This window comes from Microtus pennsylvanicus, chromosome 9 (genome assembly GCF_037038515.1).
Source record: "Microtus pennsylvanicus isolate mMicPen1 chromosome 9, mMicPen1.hap1, whole genome shotgun sequence".
In the NCBI taxonomy this organism is placed as follows: Eukaryota; Metazoa; Chordata; class Mammalia; order Rodentia; family Cricetidae; genus Microtus; species Microtus pennsylvanicus.
Window position 1 is genome coordinate 1,274,794 of NC_134587.1, and position 10,584 is coordinate 1,285,377.

The following is a 10,584-nucleotide window of genomic DNA, read 5'->3' on the forward strand; positions in this document are numbered from 1 at the left end:
CAAGTTTTGGGACTTGATTTTGTGTAAACACATGAGGTTACTAGAGAAAAATAATTCAATACAATTCTAGAAGCTTTGTCTGACAACCACCGAAGTAAGGTCATGTTTTTCTCTGGATGTTTTATTTAATAACATGGTTCACTATATCTAAGCAATCGCTGTAACTGTCTGCTTACCCAGGTTCTAATCACGTATGATTAAGTGCAACAGGCCTCGTTTCCTAGTTTGTTTGCTTCACGTTTCATACCAGGCAACGCGCGGTGCAGAGTCATTTGAAGGACCGCCTGTCCACTGCAGAAGTGTGAGCACAACCTCCAGCTGTCCCCTAGCGATGAGCCAATCACTGCGTCTAAATCCAATTAGGCCAAATTACAAGCCCAAGGTGGCAGTCCATGTAGATATTCCTTGTTTCCAGAGACCAGGCTTTCCATCTGGCAGTGATTCCGAATGGCATAAGTTACACCAGGCAAGCCAAAGGGGGAAACAGCTTTCACCCAAGGAAGAAGCGTTTCCACCTGAGAGCTGAGCTGCCTGAGAGCTGTGATGCCCCCTGCTTCTCTCAGAGGACTGTTAACACTCTTCATCCTCTAAGGAAATTAGTGACTCTCAGCAGGACATGTGGCCTCTGCACCCACTGATGCTGGGAACACTGGGGCAGCTTCACCCATGAGCTAAGGCCTCAGAGTCTTAGTCATCGACTCATGCATCCAGATCTCCAGATACCTTAGTCAAAGTTGAAATGAAATAGTTCTTTCTGTCTCATTCCACTCTCTAAACAATCATCAATGGTATACTAGTATGACGTAAGAGTCAGCCACCGGCATTATTCGGTCCTAATGACTGTGATAGAAGGAGATGCAAGAGAGGCAAGAGATGGCTAAGCTCACAAAGCAGGAATAATGCCCCAGCAGTATTTCTAATGCAGCTAATGTTGTCCATGAACCGATAAGAGTCTCTAGGATGGTTGCTTCCACATTGCTTTTCTTTACGGGATCACATGGGTTTTTGTTTGTTTATTGTTTGTCTTTAGATATGACCAGAGGAATGGTATTTTTCTCTATAAGGCAATTAAGCAACTTTACTTGTAACTGGAGAGAGGAAGAAGGTGGGAAGGGAATGTATCCCCAACTCCAGGCAAACAAAACTCAGACAAAAGGTCCAGTGTGACAGTGCACATCTGTAACTCAAGCGCTGGGATGGGAAGTGGGTCCTGCTGGTCAACCGGTCTAGCCAAGATGGCAAGTTCTATGCTCAATGAGAGTTCCAATGTCAACAAAGGAAGAAACTCAGTATCGACCTCTGGTCTCTACATATATGCACACACATCCAGGTAAGCATATCATAGTCATGCAATAGAACACATGCATATCATCCCACTACATAATCCCAGTACAATAACAATAAGAAATAGGGTTTTGAAAAGAGGTAATGTTTTTTTTCATTTGTCTCTCTTTGTCCCAAGGTTTGGGTTGTCTTAGGGAAGTGGCATGGAATCTTGAGCCTACACAAGATATCAAGTTTTTTTTTTCAAAAGAAAATTCTCTAAATTTGGTTAAAATCTATAAGCTATGGCTTTTAGACAGCACATACTCACTGCTATTGCCAATGAACAAAAAACTTTCTGATATTTCTTCTTCACAATCATTGTGTATCTTGTCCATTCCAAGTAATTTTAACCTGTAACTTGCTTTTTATCTTACAAAAGAAGTAGACATAATGACACATTTACTAGGCTCTGACTATTTTATGTTAAAACAATGGAAATAGAATTTAGGCAGTACATTTCTAATTACATCATGGCCATCATCTCCTAAATTTATAAAATATGTAGTTTTGTCCGTGAACTCAGTTAATCAATATTTTGGGAAAAGTGGGAGACATAAGAAAGAGGACTGAATGAGTCAAAATTTGGGTGTGTTTAATGGTCACACCCATTCCTGTGAAAGTAGGTCAGTTTGAAACTGTTGCAAGAAAATTCAGACCACCCAGATATCTGTGTGAAATTTTATTGAGTTGAACATAGCAAGATGGTAAGGAAGAAGAGAGTATGGAAACTTAGCTACTGGGGGATCTTATGTTATCCAGAGAAAAGAAATTTTATTTTGAAAAACAATAACTGGTGATATTGTAGCTTTTTTCACCTTTGCTATTTATTTTAGAATGGTAAAAATTTCGGTGCTAAGGGAGAAAACTTTCTGTATTTCCTACTTTCCTGTTTCATCCAAGTCTGGCTGATCCTCCTGCCTCTATCTCCCAAGGCCTGAGGTTTTCAGTGTGTGACACCAGGCCTGGTTTTATGCAGTGTTGGGGGTTGAAGCGAGGGCTTTGTGTATTAGACACACACTCCATTCTCTGAGCCCATTCTCAACCTGTTGTGTGACATTTTGTTTGTTTGTTTGGTTTTAAATATTATGTAATAGTTTGGGTCTATTTCACAAGACGAGCATTTGTCTTGTCTTGAATTTAAGCTCTCATATATTCTAAAGTTTGAATAGAAAAAACTGTTTTCTTGCCTTTAACTTCTTGAGTTTATAGCAGACTTGAATCTCTCATTCACTGAAGTTCATATTCAAAGTCAGGAAAAACAAGAATATTAAACTGTTACAACTGATATAAATATTATCATGGAACCTCAGGAAAGAAATCTCGGAGATATAAGTCTAGTGACAGGATCCACGTGTACCGTTTTTGCTGATACCCCCGCCCCCTGTTCCTCTACCCACTAATATGCCTCCACACTAGAAGAGAGAAGAATAGCTTTAGTGAGAAAAGTGCATTGTGGCCAGTTAGTGCAGGATCAAGAGGAACAGCCCTGCCCTATCACAAGGAAACAAATGTGAGAAAAGATAAGAAAATTCAATGAGGAGAAGTCAGAAGAAACAAAGCAGTCTAAGCATAGACTAGCACTTAAGTAAACATTCTTCTTAGGAGGAAGCAGGCACGGCTCTTGAGAGGTGATTAATCAAATGAGAGGCCATCTAGATTCCAGGTTTGTAAAGGACCATTTGTAGAGTAAACACCAAGCAGAAGCAACGCTGGGGATGAGATTATTCTCTCTTCTCATCACTGCACTCTCTTTAGTGCTGACCAACATTATGGACACTGCCTTTGAAGACTACTCCGTGCACAAAAGTATTACCCAGAACATTTGAACCGAATCTCAGAGACAGTTTCTCTGAATATTCACGCTACGCCACACAGCATGTGCGAAAGCTGGAGAGGCTCCTTTGCTCTCTGAGCCACATTCAGCCAAGAACACACTGGAACCTGCTGCTGTCTCTCAGTCTGTGTGCAGATATCCCCTCCCACATCATCTTAGACCCTGCTCCAGAAGCCACCTTCATCAGGAATTTTTTATCACCTTGCATGAACGGCATCAAGGCGAATGAAACCAAATACCTTCTTAGCCAAGCCGTCTTTGTACTTCCTTAGTTCTTCATACATTTCTATCTGGACTTTACCTATAAGAAGACCATTGTTGTGCTCAGCTATGTTCATAGCAGAATTGTTTTTAATAGCCAGCACCTGGAAACAACCTAGATGCCCCTCAACTGAAGAAAGGATAAAGAAAATGTGGTACATTTACACAATGGCGTACTACACAGTGGTAAAAAATAATGACATTTTGAAATTAGCAGGCAAATGGATGGATCTAGGAAAAAACGTATTGAGTGATCCAGAAAGACAAATATAATATGTACTTACTCATAAATGGCTTTTAGACATAAAGCAAAGAAAAAACAGCCTACAGTCCACAACCCCAGAGCCCCTAGACAACAAAGAGGACCCTAAGAGTGACATACATGGATCTACATAGGAAGGAGAAAAAGACAAGACCTCTTGAGTAAATTTGGAACATGGAGGGTGGTCACAGAAGAGGGTAGAAGGGGAGAGGTGAGGAAGGGAGGGGATTGGAGAATAGTGTATAGCTCAATAAAAACAATAAAAGAAAGAAATGAAAAAATCATTTTCACACATTTGATCTCCATGCCTGCTCATTTCTCCATGCATCCTCCATGGCTGTATCCACATTCGATCCCCTTGGTCTATTCACTTCTTTGTGCGTCCCCCACATCTTTTGTTGGACTCACAATCCCTTGATTTTTTTTATTTTTTCATTTTGTTGTTGTTGTTTTGTTCCATGATACACCTCTGGATTTATTTTCCCTGCCCAAGAATTCCTTGGAGACTCATGATTGTTTTCTCAGTCTTTTACCCATCTCTGTTACTTTTTATTCTCCCTAACTTTAACTAAAACCTGTATCCTCTGTTAGTGTCTCTCCAGGTGAGAAACCATTGTGTATCTCTCATTTGTATACTTTAGACAGCACTGTCTCTTCTGACTAGGTCGTGCTTAACTAGAAGGAACCATAATTCCCACAAAACAGAAAAAGGTTCACGGGTCATCACTGCCAGATCTCAGATACCATACACGGAGGAGTGTGGTCCTGTAGAAACGAAGGCCAACCAACTCAAGGCTCCTGAGTAATGAAAGAGTCTGAGGTAGATGGTCTAGGTCTGAGGAACATCTCAATATCTATGTGAATAATAATCGACGTTGATAACTTTGTTACATTTAACCTCAATTCTCGCACTAGAAAGATATACCAACTCCAATTAATTCTCTTTTAACTGATAGTATGTATTATATATAGTCATTCTGAATTAATACCTACATAGGAAAACGCATATTAATAAAATGATGTATAATATTGCAGCATAGTTCTTGCATAGTGTTTAAGGCAAAATACCTTGAAGGTTCTTTGTTTTCCAGTGCCAGGAACCAAGCCTGCTTAGAGGGATGCTTTACAGGAGCATCTTATCCCTGAGCTGCATTGCTAGCCTCAAAATAGAAGTTGTTAGCTCAGATGCAGCCATTAGTACTCTTTCTAAGCTTGCTTTTCCTAAATGGAAAAAAAAATTAAGATTTATTTTTATTTGTGTTATATGTGAATGGGTGTTTTGCCTATGTACTATGTGTGTGTAGTGTTCTCAGAGACCAGAATAAGGAATCAGATTCTCTTGGAACTGAAATTACAGACGGTTTTGAGCAGCTGTCCGAGTCCTAGGGTCTAACCCAGGTCCTCTAGGTGCCGGAGACTATAATCTCCAGGCCCCACTGATGTAATTTTAATCCACATTTCTATACTGATGGTCAAGTTTCTGCCACAGCATATTCCAAAAAAAAATGGCTGTAGGATTTAAGAGCATCTAACCTTAAGAAAGAACCATCATCTGTGCAGTGCATCTTTGTGGGGAAGCAACTGAATGGCCCTCAGGCTATGGGAGCGGGGTGGGAAGGTCTTTATTAACTGAAGCTGCTAAGACAATGAAAGCATAAGTTGCCAAAAACAACAAGAAAGAGGTAAATAATGGAATAAGAAAGTTGGGTCATCTAAGAGAGACATACACAGATCTAAATAGGAAGGAGAAAAAGGCAAGATCTCTTGAAAATTGGAAGCATGGGGGTCAAGGGAGAGGGTATAGAGGAAGAGGAGAGGAAGGAAGGGGTATAGAAAAAATGTATCGTGCAATAAAAACAATAAGAAAAAGAAAGCTGAATAGTAACAAAAATGTTTGGAAATGTAAAATTGTGTTTTAACTAATCTAAAAATTTATGAGTTCAAAAGTCTATGCGTAACTCTCTTTGAAACAACAAACACTTTTGTGTCTATTTTTCATAGACAATTTATATTCGTATTTCCTGTAAGACTTTTTTCTCCCTAACTACCTCAAACTGAGCTTCTTCTAATGTGACCACCATCATCTCCTAACAGAAAGGTAAAGGGCTTGTCTGTAATTGTCTGTTAACTCTTAGCATCAGTCCACAGTGATGCATGCTAGTGTATTATTTGTATAATATGGAGTGAAATCCTAAGCTTTCTAAGAAACTATAATATGGATTTCCACAAAATATGCTACCCATTGTCACTACATAACATTGTTCTGATGTGGGATTCCCCACTGTATGCTGTGGATACCATTGGTTAATAAAGAAACTGTCTTAGGCCTGTGATAGGGTAGAGTAGAGCTAGGCAGAGAAAACTAAACTGAATGCTGGGAGAAAGGAGGCAGAGTCAGGGAGAAGCCATGGAGCTGCTGCTGGAGACAGACGAGCCTCGTGGTAAAATATAAAATAATGGAGATGGGTTAAATTAAGATGTAAGAGTTAGCCAATAAGAATCTAGAGCTAATGGGCCAAGCAGTGATTTAATTAATATAGTTTCTATGTGGTTTTTCTGGGAGTCTGGGAGGCAAGGGAACAAGCAGCCTCTAGCACGTTTCTTTAATTCAAAGAAGGAAGATGATAAAAGCAACTCACTACCATAGTTTCCTTTTCCAAAGCACCACGGAAGTCTGCACACCTGACCCTGATTGTGTAAAGCACAAAGAAGGTACAGTCTGTTTTCTCTTTTCACTTGAGAAAAGAATTGAAATTCTTGATAAATTTAGGGAAAGCAAAACTCTGAAGACAGTTGAGCAGTAAGAATGCTGCTTTAAGGCTCTGGGAAAGCAGAGCTCGGTATGCACGACCAATATTCTTTGGAAAGCTTTGCAGTCCTCACACTGGAATGAATAAAATTTCCAATTACAAATTGGCCTGATGTATCTTCCACCAGATTGAATCTTTCCTCTAATCTCTGTATACAGACTCAGATAGACATAATAAAATAATCAGAGATGCACATGTACTGTTTATATGCCTGATAATCAGGGAACACATGGTTCTTATATTGAATGCTAATTCTGTTGTATACATCTGTGATAGCCTGTTCCACAATATGACTGGGTGGGCCCAGCCAGTGATACACTAGACTGTAATCATGTTATCTGGATGCCTGCGTTCACTGGGCCAGTGTTTTCCTTTTCCCACGAGAACCTTCTGTCCTCATAAAGCACCCGATAACTCATCTCTCCTGACTGAAAAGCAAGTCATCTAGAATGCAGGATTCAAGAAGATGGGGATCCAAAGCTTGCATCTCCCACAAATCAATCTCCCATGCTGTGCCCTGGAGCCTGCTCCGTGGCTCTTTGGCCATTTTGTTCTCCATGAATTACTGATATCCCCATAAATCTTTCTGAGGCATCATGCCTGAACATCCTAAAATGGACAGGGCAACCTCAGTGTCTAAAAGGAGTGTCTCCCCAACACAGTGTGTACCACCAGGCCTAACACAGTATAGATGCTCTGCCACAATGAGTTCCTCTTCCAGTTCCAGGATGCCAGGCTGGGCAAATGACTCGTTCCTTTCTTATTTCCAGGCTTTCTCTATCTCAGGGAAAGCTGCTTCAAGCTTTTCTATGCTTTTAAAAGTTTCCTCTCCTTCTAAGCCTCTCCCTTTGGAAGTTCATTTCTACAGCATACAGGGTTCATTCTTACTCATTATCCGTGTAGCTTACAGATAAATCTATAAGGCAGAAGCCTGAGTCGTGCTATCTATATATTATTAGTATATCAATCCCTCAACCACTGCTCAAGGCAAATGCTCCCAACAAGTATTTGAGTATTGGTATATAAGAGAAATAGGGTAAATGGAGAATTTTATTTTTGTTTTCTCTAAGGAAAGAAATACTGTTTTGTCTCATGCATGGCAACTGTCAGCTGTACAGGTTAGGAATAATTCTGCATGTGGCTTAACTTCTGAAGCAAGATGTTTTGACAGTGATAGAAACCTCATTGAAAAAATAAATCTGTAAAACCAATAATGACCAGAAAACTAAAATTGCCAAACCTTCATAATGGTTTAAACATAGATGAGAGTAAAATAATTATAGGTAAAAGAGAAAAATTGGTATTCTAGTTTTACCATGAATTCAGAAGTTACTATTTCACATATATAGCTTGTTTGCAATGATATCTTACCAGCCATGTATTTTACAGTTGACACAATAATCATAGGAAAAATTTCAGATCCAACCATGTGGCTTTTAAATTTGCAGAAACTAAAGCAATGCGATCACCGGCAGTCAGTATGGTAGTTAGAAGGACTTGGAATTCTGTCTGTAACAGACAATATTCCAACCAAGGAACAGATGAAAGATATCAAAATGTCTGCCAGTGAATGCTTTAGTGATTTCAAATGTCCACGTAGATGGTAATCCTCAGAACACACTGGGATAACATAAATTTTGTACAAAATGTAAGATGGCGTGTCTAGTCACATGGTGACCGTAGTGGGCAGGAAAATGCAGGAGCTGGATGGGTGTTTGATGAGGCACGCCTTGATTAGCACAGATGGAAACATAAGTATAAAGTGGAAAGATCACAGGCAAGCTACTATCACAATTGGGCTGTTGAGGTGACATTTTCTTCTTTGAAAAGTGTATTTGTCACTCAGCGGGATAATAATTTTTATTATTTAAATATATTAGTTTCATTCCATATGCTTTGATCATAGTATTTCCTTTTTCAACTCCTCTGAGATCCCTACTCACCTCCCTACCCACTGAACATCATGTTATTTTTCTGTCTCTTAAAAAACAACAACAAAAAAACCTCAAACCAAAACAAAAACCAAATGCAAAAAAAAAATCAAATCAAACAAGTAAAAATCAGTAAGACAAAAAATACAAACCAAACAAAAAGTACACACTCAAAACCATGGGGTCTATTTATTGTTGATTGGTTACTCCTGGACATGGCATCTGCTCTGGAGGGAGCTTGAGATGCCCAGTGCCACTCCATTGGAGAAAGCTGACCTTCTCTTTCCCAGCAGAAAGTATCAAACTGAAAATAGCTTCTTGGTTAGGAATAAAACTTTGTATTCTCTTTGCCTTCTCACTGCTAAGATTCTGTCTGGTTTGAACCTGTTTGGGTCTTGTGCATATTGTCACAGTCACTATGAGTTCATATGTGTGTGGTATGTGTGTCTGCTTTGTTTCCATCTAGTAAACCACCATCTCTGGCTCTTATAATCTCCCCCCCCCTTTCTACACATATCTCTTAATCCTGAGGAAGGATGTTTGATAGAAGCGCCCCATTTAAAACCGAAAGCTCTAGCGTCTCACTCTCTGAATATTGTCTACTTGTGGGCTCTGTGCTAATTCTCATTTACTGCAAAAAGAAATTCTCTCTGATGAGGGTTGAGTGATGTGCTGATTTATGGGTCTATTAATATGTCAACAGCATTTATTTTAAAGCTATATTCAGAAAGTTATCAGAACCAGTAGCAGCTTTCCTCTGGGACCTACGACCCAAACTCTCTCGTAGTCTCAGGTTCAGAGTCAGGTATGGTTTCCATCTCATGGGGTGGACCTTAAATCCAAGCTAAACACAGTGGGCTACTCCTTCAACATTCCTGCCACTTTTGCAGCAATATATCTTATAGGCAGGTCACTGTTGTAGGTCACAGGGTTTGCAGATGCTTGATATGATGATTGTCCTTTTCTTCCTCTAGCAGGCAAAGTATCTTCTAGCAGCACGCATGGGAGTCAGTTGGAGTGAAGCTTCTTGTTGGGCACCAGCTCAATTTCTTCATTTTTTGAAGGTAAAGGCATAAATTTAAAGCATCAAGTAAAACTAAAAATTGGTAAAAATGTAATAATTGGCATCACAGTAAGAGAGACAGAACTATTGGGCTGAGAGAATACATGTTACCTAGATTACAGTTTTAGGTGAGCCAGTCTAGGCTGTACCCAGCAGTTCTGGGTTAGCCAGTCTACACTATACCCAGCAGAGCTGGACTACTGTTCTGCCAAGGTTTCCTTAGTTCTGCTCTCTGATAAACCTCGGCTTAGCCTCCATTCAAACACCTTATACTGAAGCATCTCCTTGCAGCAGATGGTAACTTACACAGAGACCCACAACTAGGCAATGTGCAGAGAATGAGAGATTTTGGAACTCAGTTCTAAATGGGATGTCTTCATCAAAACCCTCTCCTTAAGATTCAGGGATCTACATGGAAGAAGGAAGAACTGAAGAGCCAGAGATGGTGGATGGCTACGAAGAAATAACATTGTCTTGACATACATGACTGATACGTATATGAACATAGGGACTGTGATAACACGGACACAACGTCACATGTTCTAACAGGCAAAATCACAGCACTGAGTAGACGGGATCCCATCTCTAGCCAAGAAGTTATTTGTAACCGATGCCTACTGGGAAAGGCAGAATCAGTTTTCTCCAGGAGTGTTACTGGTATATCAACCATACTCGAGTGCAGATTTGTGCCCAGGATGTAAAATAGACTTCATGGTTTTGTGTGCTTTTTGTTTTCCCTCTGTTGGATTTTGTCTGTTTGTCTGTTTTGATTCTGATATTTCAATTATTTTTTTTTTACCCGAGAGAACATGAAGTTAACTGAGTGTGGAGGTGAGAGGATCTGGAAAGAGTTGTGAGAGGGGGAAAATATGATCAAAACATATTATATAAAAATTTAAATAATAAAAGTACATTGATTAAAAACTCATACAAATAAACAAACAAAACATCTTATGTTTGGTGGCAATCATTTGAAATCTCCCGTGCCTGTCAGGCAAAGATAGGTGGAGCTGAGCAGAGCCCCTTGGCTCCCTGGACAGCCTGTCTGTCCTAGTCAGAAGTTCCAGGCCAGTGACAGATTTTGTCTCAAAGAACAA

The 10,584-nt window shown here is 39.8% G+C and overlaps 1 long non-coding RNA gene across 1 annotated transcript; it reads left to right on the top strand.

Annotated features, from left to right (window-relative positions):
* Positions 1-1,286: 1,286 nt before the first annotated feature.
* Positions 1,287-9,902, top strand: LOC142858015 (uncharacterized). The gene is made up of 3 exons (XR_012911910.1): positions 1,287-1,330; positions 9,399-9,488; positions 9,886-9,902. It is a non-coding gene; the product is annotated as an uncharacterized LOC142858015 (long non-coding RNA).
* The last annotated feature ends 682 nt before the right edge of the window (positions 9,903-10,584 follow it).